The sequence below is a fragment of the Pelobates fuscus genome, chromosome 1 (assembly GCF_036172605.1).
Source record: "Pelobates fuscus isolate aPelFus1 chromosome 1, aPelFus1.pri, whole genome shotgun sequence".
Lineage (NCBI taxonomy): Eukaryota > Metazoa > Chordata > Amphibia > Anura > Pelobatidae > Pelobates > Pelobates fuscus.
The window spans coordinates 257477963-257492164 of NC_086317.1; the positions used below are offsets into that span (position 1 = coordinate 257477963).

At 45.5% G+C, this 14202-nt stretch overlaps 1 protein-coding gene across 1 annotated transcript in view; it reads left to right on the forward strand.

The window, feature by feature from the left end:
- Positions 1-734: 734 nt before the first annotated feature.
- LOC134612363 (NADPH--cytochrome P450 reductase) overlaps positions 735-14202 on the forward strand; it is a 68761-nt gene continuing 55293 nt past the window's right edge. The window contains exon 1 of the mRNA XM_063456701.1: positions 735-1042. The gene's annotated coding sequence lies outside the window, so the exon portion shown is untranslated. The remainder of the gene's footprint in view (positions 1043-14202) is intronic.

Genomic DNA, 14202 nt, shown 5'->3' on the forward strand with positions numbered 1-14202 from the left:
GGTTAAAGGAACACTATACTGTCAGGAATACAAACAAGTATTCCTGACACCATAGGCTTAAAATAGCAGTTTACGTTTCAGGCCCCCCCCCCAAAAAAAAAAATTGATCAAGTCACCATGCGGGCCTCCTTTTCTCTGGCCACCAAATTTAATGATCTCAGCGAGGGAAAGCATTGGGAGACGATCACATATGCGTGGCAAAACACAACGCCAATCAGAGTCTCCCTATAGAGATACATTGACTCAATGCATCTCTACGGGGGACATTCAGCGCTTGGCGATGCTGAATGTAGGTGCCGCACTGACACAGGAAGCATTTCTAGTGGCCGTCTGAGTGACGTCTCTAGAGGGGTTACTAAGCAGCAATGTACACACTGCCTTTTCTCTAAATTGGCAGTGTTTACATTAAACAGCGTGCTGGGGCCGACTATACTGACCAGAACAGCTACATCAATCTGTAATGGCTCTGGTGACTACAGTGTTCTTTAACCATAAGTATCAGCTGATCTCCATGTTTCTGTAATGGTACCATTTCCAGTATTGTGTTGTTACTCCCAATACTAAGCGCCCCATTACCAGCACTGCACACACACAGCTCCCAGGCCTCTCCTGCAAGCCTGGCGTCACTGGCCACGCCCCCTTCCGGGCCCTATCCCCTCCTATCAGCGCGCTAGCTGGCCGATGGCGCCGGGGGGCGTGTCTAAATCTGATTGGGCGATACCAACTCGATAACACGACAGCCAGCGGGGGAGAACAGGCTGACTGTCTGTCCAGTGTAACCTGTCTCCGGGCAGCACTGCCATTAAGGTGTGTGGAGGTAGAGGAGAACGTGACCCGGGATACACCGGCCGCTGCCATCCGAGATTCAGTAACCGCGGGCTCCTTGTGTGAGCGCTCAGTGCAGCCAGCCCCCCCCTGTGGGCACGGCCAGCTGGAGGATAGGCGAGTGTCTTCCGTCAGCTGACATCCCCCCGGTGTGCAGCCGGGATTGCATTAGTCCGGATTGTGGGTCGGAGTCGGTAGGTTGGACACGCAGTGCTCGGTAAGTGACCGCGAGCAACCCTCTGGCTCAGCGACCCCCCTCCCCCCACCTGTCACGGGGACCATTCCCATCTTAATACACCGAGCCCGTCACTCCCTCCCCCGGGTCCTAGAGCAGCCCACGGCTCACCTTAAACCCAGTGTCAGCCTGTGTGTGTTACAGCGAGCTGGGTCCGGCCAGCCTGACACTGGGAGCAAACACTGAGAGCAATCACTGCTGGCTCTGTATAGTGTGTTAGAATACAGTAAGTACCCTGTATAGTGTGTTAGAATACAGTAAGTACCGTCTATAGTGTGTTAGAATACAGTAAGTACCCTGTATGGTGTGTTAGAATACAGTAAGTACCCTGTATGGTGTGTTAGAATACAGTAAGTACCCTGTATGGCGTGTTAGAATACAGTAAGTACCCTGTATGGCGTGTTAGAATACAGTAAGTACCCTGTATGGCGTGTTAGAATACAGTAAGTACCCTGTATGGCGTGTTAGAATACAGTAAGTACCCTGTATGGCGTGTTAGAATACAGTAAGTACCCTGTATGGCGTGTTAGAATACAGTAAGTACCCTGTATGGCGTGTTAGAATACAGTAAGTACCCTGTATGGCGTGTTAGAATACAGTAAGTACCCTGTATGGCGTGTTAGAATACAGTAAGTACCCTGTATGGCGTGTTAGAATACAGTAAGTACCCTGTATGGCGTGTTAGAATACAGTAAGTACCCTGTATGGCGTGTTAGAATACAGTAAGTACCCTGTATGGCGTGTTAGAATACAGTAAGTACCCTGTATGGCGTGTTGGAATACAGTAAGTACCCTGTATGGCGTGTTGGAATACAGTAAGTACCCTGTATGGCGTGTTGGAATACAGTAAGTACCCTGTATGGCGTGTTGGAATACAGTAAGTACCCTGTATGGCGTGTTGGAATACAGTAAGTACCCTGTATGGCGTGTTGGAATACAGTAAGTACCCTGTATGGCGTGTTGGAATACAGTAAGTACCCTGTATGGCGTGTTGGAATACAGTAAGTAACCTGTATGGCGTGTTGGAATACAGTAAGTAACCTGTATGGCGTGTTGGAATACAGTAAGTAACCTGTATGGCGTGTTGGAATACAGTAAGTAACCTGTATGGCGTGTTGGAATACAGTAAGTAACCTGTATGGCGTGTTGGAATACAGTAAGTAACCTGTATGGCGTGTTGGAATACAGTAAGTAACCTGTATGGCGTGTGTTGGGCATGCAGAGAAGAAATTGTAGGATCGCTCAAGGGGCCTGAATGTGCATCTGTTGGAAAATTTGCAAGCCCATGAAATAAAATTTAAAAAAAAAAATATGCAGTTCAGGATCACAACTATAGAAGAATACCTTTTTTTACACTTAAATAAAAAAAAAATAAAAAAAAATTGTATTGCATAATATTGCTGTGGTATTCATTCAGACTTTGTGTATACTACAGTATTCTAGTTCGAAGTGTATGGTGAGCAGTCGGTAATATTATGAATTGACTTCCTTGGTAATTTATCTACATGTTTGCTTTATACATTAATAATTCAGCTTTTACAAATGTGCTTCTGTTGCTGATCCAAAATAACTGTGCCATATAAATAGAGAAAAGTTTATTTTCAAAATCGCAATATGATTGCTCCTTATATCACACCATAACAGCTTCATCTCAATGAAGTCATTATGGTATTTGGAACTCCTGGACACAACTTTACCTTATGGGGTTAAAATGTTTCCAAATGGTTTAACCCCTAAATGCTATTTACAGGGTCCATCCTTTTTGTCACTCTGCCTCCTCCTGGGTATTGGTGAGAGGCTGAGAACATGGAAAAACTATTTTAACGCCAAGAGGTAAAACTGTGCCCAGGACCTCCAAACACCATAGCTATATAATTGATTGTTATTATGGTGCCCAGAACAATTTTTTTTTTTTTTTAACTAGTATATCCTTTAAGGAACACTCCAAGCCCAGTAACCACTACATCCTGATATAGGTCCTCGTTCAGCTGATGCTCTCGGCCAATGAGACAGGCCCTATTTTGCTCAGTGGAGGTCACCATATTCACTTTGCAAGAGAATCTGGAAACAGGATTGCAGCAATGGGCGTCCGGGGAAACATGGCAAGTTGTTAGTTTGTTCTTTAAAGGGATACTGTAGTGTCAGGAATAAAAGCTGTATTCTTGGAACAATTGCTCCACCTCCCTTGCGCCCCCTCTCCTCAGTAAATAAGGGTTAAAAACCCTTTTATTTACTTACCTTTTACCGAGCACCAATGTCTCGCGCTCTGGATTGAGGCTCCCCTCCTATGTCCCTCAGCGAGCAGAGTCTAATGTGCATGCTTGGCAGATGCCACGTGCGCATTAGACCTCCCCCATAGGAAAGCATTGAATCAATACTTTCCTATGGGGGGAAAAAAAATCAGATACCAGACCAAAGGCTCGTTTTAATTTAGGAAGCCCTCTAGTGGCTGTCTGGTAGACAGCCACTGAGGGCAGACTTAGAGCTGCAATGTACATCCTACAGTGTCCTTTTAACCCCTTAAGGACCAAACTTCTGGAATAAATGGGAATCATGACATGTCATGTGTTCTTAAGGGGTTAAACTGTATAGGGCTGTAGTTGTTATGTTGCTTGGAGTGGTCGTTAAAATATTCTGCTTACCAAAAATTATTTAGGCTTTTTTTGTTGTTGTTTTTTTAAACCCATCTACAGATTCAGATTAAACAACCTGTTTAGGCAGAATATTCTGCAACCTTGTTTTTATTATAAATAACCTTTTTCCCTGCTGTAGATAAACCATAACTCAATTGTTTGTCTCATAGCAGTCAGCTGACATTGGTACATGGCTGTTGGCTTGTGACTTATATTGAACATTATTTTCAAATGGTACACCTTTTGTGGTAATTCATTTTGTATTTATTTTTTCCTGATTGCATAAGCACACTTTTCCTGGTGGTTAAAAAAACAACAATCTAGTAAAGTTTGCATTGGTCTCTTTTGTTGTATCCTACTTTTCCCATTTTAAAATGCATTCTTTAAACATTGCATAACATATTTATTGTGGTTGTGCCCTCCTTTAAACTTTTTTTTATAATGTATTTTTTTTTTTTTTTTTTTTTATAAATATTTTATTTTTCATTTAAAATTTCATCCACATCCATATAATACATTTACAAAAAAAAAATAGGTTCAATATATTACAGTGAATTAAATATTAGACATATTAAACATATTATTTTTGAGACCATTCTTTTTTTTTTTTTTTCCTCTCTCTTTTTTATATATTGTTTTTACAAAGTCCATACTCAAGACAACAAAAATGCTCATTCATTAGACTCTTTCACACACTTCCACTTGAGGCTACTATCTTGCCTTAGGGGGAAATTGGGGAGGGGCGTTTATTTTTTAGGACTTATAGTATCTATTCCAAGGGGCCCAGATCTCGTCATATTTCTCTTTGGAGACTATTTGTTACTATGCCTGCTTCCATCCTACCTTGGTAATCCACTTGTATACAAATCTCGTGCCAATCTAACGGGCCCATAGCAGTGGCGGATCCAGAACCTGATCTCGGGAGGGGCACTTGTAGATTATTTAAAGAAATAATCCAGGCACAATAACCACTACAGCTCAGTGTAGTAGTTATGGCGCCAGTAGTGCCAGGATCCCATCCCAGAGTAAGTAGTCAAACCGTTTAAGAACAGTTTGATAACTTACCTGGGGTCTGCTGGGATATTGGGCATAGGAGCAGTGGTATGTGTTAGGGGTGCAGTGTGTGTGAAAGGTGCAGTGTGTGTGCAAGTGCGTGAGGGCGGCAGTGTGTGTGTTAGGGGGCAGTGTATGTGTGGGGCAGTGGGTGTGTGAGAGAGAGCGGCAGTGTGTGTGTGTGTGTGAGGGTGGCAGTGTGTGTGAGAGTTGCAGTGTGTGTGTGTTTGGGGCGGTGTGTGTATGGGGGGCAGTGTTTGTGGGGCAGTGTGTGTAGTGTGTGTATGGGGGCAGTGTTTGTGGGGCAGTGTGTGTAGTGTGTGTATGGGGGGCAGTGTTGTGGGGCAGTGTGTGTAGTGTGTGTATGGGGGCAGTGTGTGTATGGGGGCAGTGTTTGGATGGGGGCAGTGTTTGGGGGCGGTGTGTGCAGTGTGTGTATGGGGGCAGTGTTTGTGGGGCAGTGTTTGTGGGGCTGTGTGTGTAGTGTGTGTATGGGGCAGTGTTTGTGGGACAGTGTGTGTATGAGGGCAGTGTGTGTAGTATGTGTTTGTGGGGCAGTGCGTGTATGGGGGCAGTGCGTGTATGGGGGCAGTGTGTGTAGTGTGTGCATGGGGGCAGTGCGTGTATGGGGGCAGTGTGTGTAGTGTGTGCATGGGGGCAGTGTTTGTGGGGTAGTGTGTGTAGTGTGTGCATGGGGGCAGTGTTTGTGGGGAAATGTGTGTAGTGTGTGTATGGGGGCAGTGTCTGTGGGGCAGTGTGTGTAGTGTGTGTATGGGGGGCAGTGTTTGTGGGGCAGTGTGTGGTGTGTGTATGGGGGCAGTGTTTGTGGGGCAGTGTGTGTAGTGTGTGTATGGGGGCAGTGTGTGTAGTGTGCATGGGGGAGTGTGTGTATGGGGAGCAGTGTTTGTAGTGTGTGTATGGGGAGCAGTGTTTGTAGTGTGTGTATGGGGAGCAGTGTTTGTAGTGTGTGTATGGGGGGCAGTGTTTGTAGTGTGTGTATAGGGGGCAGTGTGTGTAGTGTGTATAGGGGGCAGTGTGTGTAGTGTGTGTATGGGGGGCAGTGTTTCTGTGGTAGTGTGTGTATGGGGCAGTGTGTAAGGAGGCTTTTTTTTTTTAATTTAATTAAATTAAACTTAATATATTTATGTCCCCCCTCCCTCCTTACCTTTATTGATGAGGAGGGGGGACATATTTCGTTCCCTGGTGGTCCAGTGGGATTCCCTGGTGGTCCGGTGGTGGTGAGGTGAACTCTAGCCCAGCTACAGGGCTAGAGTTCACTCTCGCGAGATTTGGAGCGTTGCCGTGGTTACCGTGGCAACGCTCCAAATCTCGCGAGAGGAGGACCCGGAGGAGCTGCAGGTAAGAGCTCCCGGGTCCTCTCTCACTCCCTCCCCTGCCGGCTGTCAGCACAGTGCCTGCGGACCGGGGAGGGAGATCTCTGATCTCCCCTCCGGTCCGCAGGCACATTGCAGGGCTGGCACTTGGGCAATGCCAGCCCTGCATTAGCCGGCAGGGGAGAATCTCGGGGGGGGGCAATTGCCCCGTTGCCCCCCCCCCCCTGGATCCGCCACTGGCCCATAGTTCTCCAATTTCTAGCCATAACTAATTTGATTGCCATAAAAATGTGTATCATTAGGATTTTAAATTTTATCTTGACCCTTGGCATATCTAAATGAAACCGGAACATTTGGGCCGTGATAACCGTTTGTATTTTCAAAATAAGATTTACCAAATCAGACAAGATTATTTTCATAGGTTTCAACTCCTCACAGTCCCACCATACGTGAGAGAATGTGCCTAATTCCCTGCCACATCTCCAACAGTCTGGTAGAAGTGTGGGTTGAAATCTATTTGCCCTCCTTTAAACTTGACAGTCTTTTTTAATACAATTTTCAAACTTTATTTTACAGTGTCAATGCAAACAATATAATTCTACAGCAGTTTCCAACTTGTAGGTCCACTACAGTTATGTAATGGTTATTCAGTGGAGACCTAGATAGCACTGCCTAGTAACAAATCTAGAATAAACAAGGTGTGTGTAACCTTAAGGGACCCCGTCAGGCCCAATAACAAATTCACGGTGCTAGCAGGTACCCAGTGTCATCTTGTCAAAAGGGGATAAATAAGTAACCCAACGGACAGGGACCACTGATAGGTTGCAGGCTTTCAATAATGGGATGGGGGGGGGGTCTAGTTAGGTCATTGTAGAGACGTTAAGAGGAATAAAAGCAAATGTTCAACTATACTCTGCATCTGTAAAGCTATACTTTGCATCTTTAAAGCTCTTCTCTGCATCTTCGAAGCTACACTCTGCATCCTCAAAGCTATACTGTATCTTTAAAGTAAACGCAAGTTGACAGGGTGCTTAAGTATATATATATGTTTGTCAGGCTTTAGTTCCACTGGGTATAAGCAAAAAACAATAAAAAGAGTAAACTTGAGAACATATCATGCATAAAGAAAATAGCAATACTGCATAAAAACAGGCATTAAAAACATGCATAGTGAAGTCTCCAGCTTAGTAGGGACTTTACTGATCAATGATCTGTGTCCAGTCAGCCAATTCCCAAGTCTGGGAAACCTAAACCTTGAAAGTGGGGGTTCAGGAAGGCGGCATACAAGACTTCCCTGGGTGTGAGTCCCTCTCCGGCTTGTTTTCTCTTCATGATCTTCTGTGTTGTGGCGTGGTATTTTGCTGTAGTCTCGTGTTGCAACCTGGTGACTTGCTGGCCTGAGACGCCATGTTCGGGTGCGTTGCTGGGACTGTGGGATTGCCCGGCGGTCTCGTACCTGCGTAAGTGGGAGCGGGTGCATGCGCCCAGTTTGGTCAAGTCCTTTTTCAGCCGTCGCGGTTGTCGGTGCTTGTTTGGCAGGCTGGCCACCTTGAAGGCTTGTAGAGGGATTCTATAATGGCGGCGGCGTGTCGCAGGACGGATCCACGAGGCAACCACCCGAGCCGCTTGAAGGTAGGACACACCCCTGTCACGAAGAGTCCTGCAGAAGCTCGAGCAGAGTCGATCTAGGGTTTCCAGGGGGTGAGAGTGTGGATGGCGGTCTGTGTTCCCTCTCTTTGGCTCTTGCTGGGCGGCCATTTTAGATATTCTCCGACAGACTCGTGCCTTTGCAGGCTGTGTAGCCTCGTGTTTTCGCTGTCAGCTTTAGACTGATTGTCTGGTGGGGACCGGGATAACCCCCACCGGTCTAGGGGGGGGGGGAGGGAGGAGGAGATCCGCTACGATTCCGTGGGGATCCGGTGCCTAAGAGAGCGGCCATCTCTCCCAGACTCCAACCCCCACAGGCCGCAGGTTGTTCGTGGGTTTTTGGGCTCTGATGGGCTCCAGAAAAGTACCGTTCGGTTCCGTGGTGCACCCCCGACGTGGGTAGTCTTCGGTAGTCTGATGGGTCTTCGGGCTCTACAGCTGCCGATATTGGCCTTATTACCGCTTTCCCAACAGGAGCTCTCTCCCGCGCGTCTGTTCAGCGTGGCGGTCAGACTCCGCCCCTAAAAACACCATCTTAATGTTTGTTTAAAAAAAAATTGTGTGAGGAAAAAGCAATGTTCTTTGATTTCTAAAAGGTTTTATGTTCGGTGTCCTCAAGTGCAATTTGATAACTTTGAATGTGACTAACGTTTCTCATAAAGAAGAATTTAAAGGCATACGTTTCTTGCAGGTTTAGTCATATTGCAAAGTATGTTCAAAATATGTTCTTTTACTAGGGGGGGAGGGGGGGGGGGGGGGGGGGGAAGGTTTTTCTGCTTCTACAACCATTTTAGAAGTTGAATGTAATGTCCAGCATCCACCTTATATCTGCACTAAGGGAAGGGAAATGCATGTATAAATACAATAATGCAGTGCTGGAGGCCCTGCTTATGGTGTCTGCCAGCACTTTGACAAGCTGTCTGGCAGATTTGTAAAAACCGTGCCAATGATATTAACGAGATAAATCCCAGTGATTTCAAGTCATTGAAATCTTTAATTACAGGTTCGCTTTAATGCAGCAGGATACCAATGTGTTTTGGATAGTTGAGCGCTGCCAACTTTATGGCAGCAGTTTGGAGAAGGCTCTTTCCTGTTACAGCATGACTGTTACTCTGTGCTCAAAGCCCAGACCTCAACCCCATCAAACAACTTTGGAATGAATTGGGATGGCTGTTGCGAGCCGCGCCTCATAAATGCCCTTTTGACTGAAGAGGCTCAAATTCCCACAGACACAATGTAAAATGTTGTAAAAAGCCTTCCCAGAATAGTGCTGGATAGTTGTAAAGGGTGTCATTACATATTAATGTCTACGATGTCTGACATGCTCATATCGGTGTGTTGGTCAGGTATTCGTATAATATTGCCCATATGGTGTATGTGGTTACTTGAATTGACTGGTTAAATCTCTGGTAAGAGTTAAAAGGTTACTCCAATCTCCTTAACCACATATTGTAGCTGGCAGTCTATGGATGTATAGATTTTTTTTTTTTTTTTTTCTTTTTTTTTCTCAAAAAACCTGGCAGGATTCTCTGAGACTAGCCCTTCAGGTGGGGGAACCATAATAAGGAAGTTCATTTCCTCTCTTCAAATCTTTGTACAGCATTACTTTTGCTAGCAGTGGGGTGTCACCGCTACCAATTGTCAGGTTTGGTACACATATCTTTTCTTAATGATCTTATTATGAATATTTGTCAGGTTTGTAGTCTGTTTTTATGTATTCTCTATACCTATATACTGTAATTATAACTTGAGAATACCTGATGAAATACATTTTGACTTGGATTATAGTCAAGGAACTCTACCACAATTTTCTCTGTAATGGTGTTTAAAATGCAGGGGTTAATTTACTCTTCGCATCGGTATTAAATTGCTGGTTAAAGGGAACCCCTGGACACCAGAACTGTTGTGCCGCCAGGAGAACCCTGGTGCCGTTTACCTATAGGAGTTAAATTAAAGTGTTCACAAATGGTCTGACCACAAGGTGTTGCGTTTTTTGTTTTTTTTTTTTGTTCTTTTACATTTTTGCTATGTCACTGTCCTTCTCTGAGATTCTACAAGCAGGAAGCCTCGCACAGAGGCGTCATTGATTGGCTGAGAGTGTGAGATTTGAGCCCTGCAATATTCTATTGCCCCCCTTTAAAAAAACAAACAAACAAAAAAAAAAAACCTTGTTTTACTTGCCCTTCATCCAGCACCTCCCAAACTGAGAATAGGTTTAGGAGGAAGGAGGGAGAGAGGGGAAGCAAGAGCTTGCCAATTGCATGAAGCTCTGCCTGCAAAAGAGAAGCAGTTGCGTCTCTCACTAGCGTGCATTGTGCACCGACTACAGATTTAATTTATGCACAGAATTGGCATTTGGCAGCCCTGAAAGGAGTTTCTGAAACACCTGGACATCCAGACTCCTACCAACATAACCACTTGAAAAGCCGAAGTGGTCATGGTGCCTGGAGTGACCTTTAACTCTCAGAACAAGAGAATGCCTGACTATTTTCATTCACTACATGTGCAGGTTTGAAGCACACATGGAACAATCTAGTGTGTTTGTGTATTGTGTTTCTTATAGGGATCGACCGATCTTGATTTTTATTTTTTAATTTGTTTTTTTAGAGCCGATAGTCGATAACTTACCGATACTCTGTACATTTACCGTTTTGAAAAAATAAACTATTTCTACACAAATCTACTGTTACCTGAACATGTTTATTTTTTTTATTTGTTTATTATTAAGGTAAATGCACAAAATACACCTGCTAGTCAGAAGTTATGTTTTCAAGAATGTGTGTGTGTGTATAAAGTGAATGCAGTGTGTTTGTGTAGGTATGTAATGTGTGTAAAATGGGGGAGGGGGGATAATATTTATTTTTGTAACTCTTGCTTACCTTCCCTTCAGCTCCCCTGTCTAACTCTCGCGGCCTGCATGCTGTGTGGAGCGTTGCCATGGTAACCCGTGGCAACACTCTGACGGCCGCGGGACTCGCGAGATTTAGTCAGGGGAGCTGAAGGGAGATGCTGGGAAGGTAACTAAGAGCTTCCTGTGGTCCCTCCAAGACCGCCGGGCCCATGACAAACAGTCTTGGTTGCCATGGGCCCGGCAGTCCTTGTCTGCAATATCGGTATCTTCATAGGCATAGATTATTGCAGAAAATTCTGCATATCGGCCAGATCGATCCCTTTTTTTCTTATTAAAGCATTGGATGTGTCTGATTAGAAATGCTTTCTGATGTTTCTAATGTATTAAGTGTGTATTCCATCACAATATTAATGGAACACTTTGATATTAAAAATGTAAAATCTATGCAGAAATTCATTTTATTTTTTTTCCAGAATTTATGTTGCAGGAAATGTGATTTTAAAGGAACACAAATATGTAGTTGACACTATAGTGGTAAAATATTTTAAATACTTGGCCGTCCTCTTTATGGTAAAAAAAAAAATTTCCCCCGTGCCAGTCTTGTTGATGCTGGCCCTGCCACACTCTCTGAAAAGGCATTAAAAAGCCTGCAGAGACATGCTACAGACACCAGAAAACTACATTAAAGGAAACTGTAGTGATTGTAAACATTATATCTGTATTTCTAATGCCCCTTAATAATTTGTCCCTATACGCTCTGGTGTCTATAGTTTTCTTTAACATGTGTGACCTATAGGTAAAAAGGTTTTTTGATTATGAGCGAGAGAGTACTTGCCAGACAGGTCTTGATAAAATGTTATGTGGTTAAAGCGGCACTGTCATGCCGAACTTACCTTTCCTCAATCTCTTCCTCTTCTCCCCCTCTCTCAGGATCTGTTCTTCTTTTCTTCCTGTCTTCTTTAGTTTTCTTTAAAATCATAAGACAAAGTAGAGACTCTTTGCCTTATGGAGGATTCCTCCGCTTGACCAGCTCTGACCAGCGGAGGAGCAAAGTGTGCTTCATTTCTGCTGGTCAGAGCAATTTTCCCATAATCCATAGCCTCCCTGTTCCCACGATGCTTCCTGTCATTTTAGACGAAACTGACGAATTGCGTTCTAACTGAATGAGAACAGTATGTTCATTTGTTTTAGAACGCAATTCGGCACTTTGTTCGTATCGGAATTTCATTCGAATGAATGAAACTCCGATCCTATTCATTGCCGCGGCTGCATCTTGCAGCCGCTTAGTAGATAATTCCCTAATTCCCATGGTATCAGGGAGCTATCTACTAAAAGGCTGAAAAACCTAAATTGGTCTTTCAGCCACGTTTACTAATACTAAGTAAAGATTTAGTATTAGTAAATAATCTGCCCCTACTCGCTATACCGCGAGTAGGGGCATGTCTATTAAACAGTGAGCAGCCTCAACAGCGAGTGTCCTCCCCCTCTCCGGCCCCAACCCTGGGCGGCGGGTGTAGGCCATAATGATAATGAGGGGGGGGGGGGGACCTACTGTCCTCCCCCCCCCCTGCCCCCATCCCTGAGCATCAGGTGGGGGCCATAAAAATAATGAGGGGGGTCCTACTGTCCTCCCCCTCTCTCGGCCCACCCCTGGGCGGCGGGTGGGGGCCATAAAGATAATGAGGGGGGGGGGACGTACTATTCTCCCCCACCCCTGGGCGGTGGGTGGCGGCCCTAAGTAAAATAAACCCCCCTCCATCAAAGGTGACTAGGGGTCCCCAAGCCCCTAGTCACCCACCCAAATAAAAAAGCCCCTACCTACCCCCCTCACCCTAAAATAAAATAGTGAGGGGGAAATAAAATAGCTAACCTGTAAACAAAAATTAAACTTGCCATTCGACGTCTTCTTTTTCTCAAATCTTAATTTTTCAGCCCCAAAAAAGGCAAAAGAAAAAACCCGAGCGCAAAAAAAATAATCCATCTTCACCCATGGAGGGCTCCGCGCAGGGCGGGGGAAGGCTTATAAAGCCTTGCCCCGCCATGCAATTAGGCTAAGAACACTATGATTGGTGGGTTTAAGCCAATCAGAGTGCTCTTTGTCATTTTACAAAGCGTGGGAAAATTCCAAAGAACTTTCCCACGCTGTGTAAAATGACACAGAGCACTCTGGCTTAACCCCACCAATCAGAGTGTTCTTAGCCTAATTGCAGGGTGGGGCAAGGCTTTATAAGCCTTCCCCCGCCCTGCGGAGCTCAGTCTGCGCGGAGCCCTCCATGGGTGAAGATGGATTAATTTTTTTTTTTGCGCTCGGGTTTTTTATTTTATTTTAAGTTCGACGGGTATAATTGATTTTTATTTTGTATTTTTGGGGGCTGAAAAATTAAGATTTTAGAAAAGAAAAGAGGTTGAATGGTAAGTTTAATTTTTGTTTACAGGTTAGCTATTTTATTCCCCCCTCACTATTTTTTAGGGTGAGGGGGGTAGGTAGGGGCTTTTTTTTATTTGGGTGGGGGGGTGGGTGACTAGGGGCTTGGGGACCCCTAGTCGCCTTTGATGGAGGGGGGGGGGGTTATTTTACTTAAAGGCCCCCACCCGCCGGGGGGGGGGGGTGGAAGAAAAAAGGGGTGTCTTCCCCCTCATTATCATTATGGCCCCCACCCGCCGCCCAGGGGTGGGGGCCGGGGGGGGGGAGGACAGTAGGCCCCCCCTCATTATTATTATTATGGCCGCCGCCCAGGGGTGGGGGCTGGGGGGGACAACATTAGGTCCCCGTCCCCGTTCCCCCATTGTAATTTATGGCCCCCACCCGCCGCTCAGGGGTGGGGGCCGGGGGGGAGGACAACAGGTCCGCCCCCCATATTGTTATTTAGGGCCCCCACCCGCCGCGCAGGGGTGGGGGCCGGATAGTAGGTTGTTTTTTTGTTTTTTGTTTTTTTACAGTGAGTAGCCACAGGCTCACTGTTTAGTGGACATGCCCCTACTCGCGGTATAGCGAGTAGGGGCATTGGGGAGATTTTACTCTCCCTTATGCTATTATGGGGGCCATAGAGTGAGAGGGGGACCTGGGGGGCTTAGGAAGTGGCAGGGAGCACTGCTCCCTGCCGCTTCTATCTTTACAAATTACAAGGAGGGAGCTGCACGCTGGTAGCTTCCCTCCTTGTAACAAACTGAACGAACACTGATATTCAGTGTTTGTTTGTTCGTCAGATTTTTCTATTCATTCATTCGTCTGTCGAATGAATGAATAGATGAAATTCCCGTTCGCATGTCCAAGTGTTTCACTGGGCATGTGCGGGAATCTCAGTGCTATCTGGTGTGGGCAGATGACGTGTCCCACAGGGACTTCACCTACCCACACAAAGATGGCGGCGCCCTGAATATAGATCGGGGCAGAAAATAAAGATTTAAAAAAAGATGTAATATGGGGGGCTTAGGGGCATTTGGGGGTGACTAATAGGTCAATTGGATGCAGTGGAGGCAGGAGGGGGGTAAAAAACAAAAACAAAACTGGATTCGGCATGACCCAATGACTGTCCTTGGCCAAACATTAGAACCAGGCAAGGCATAGTGCTGATTCATATTTTTAGCAGAGTTAAAGTGTAGTGTTAACACACGGTGGCTTCC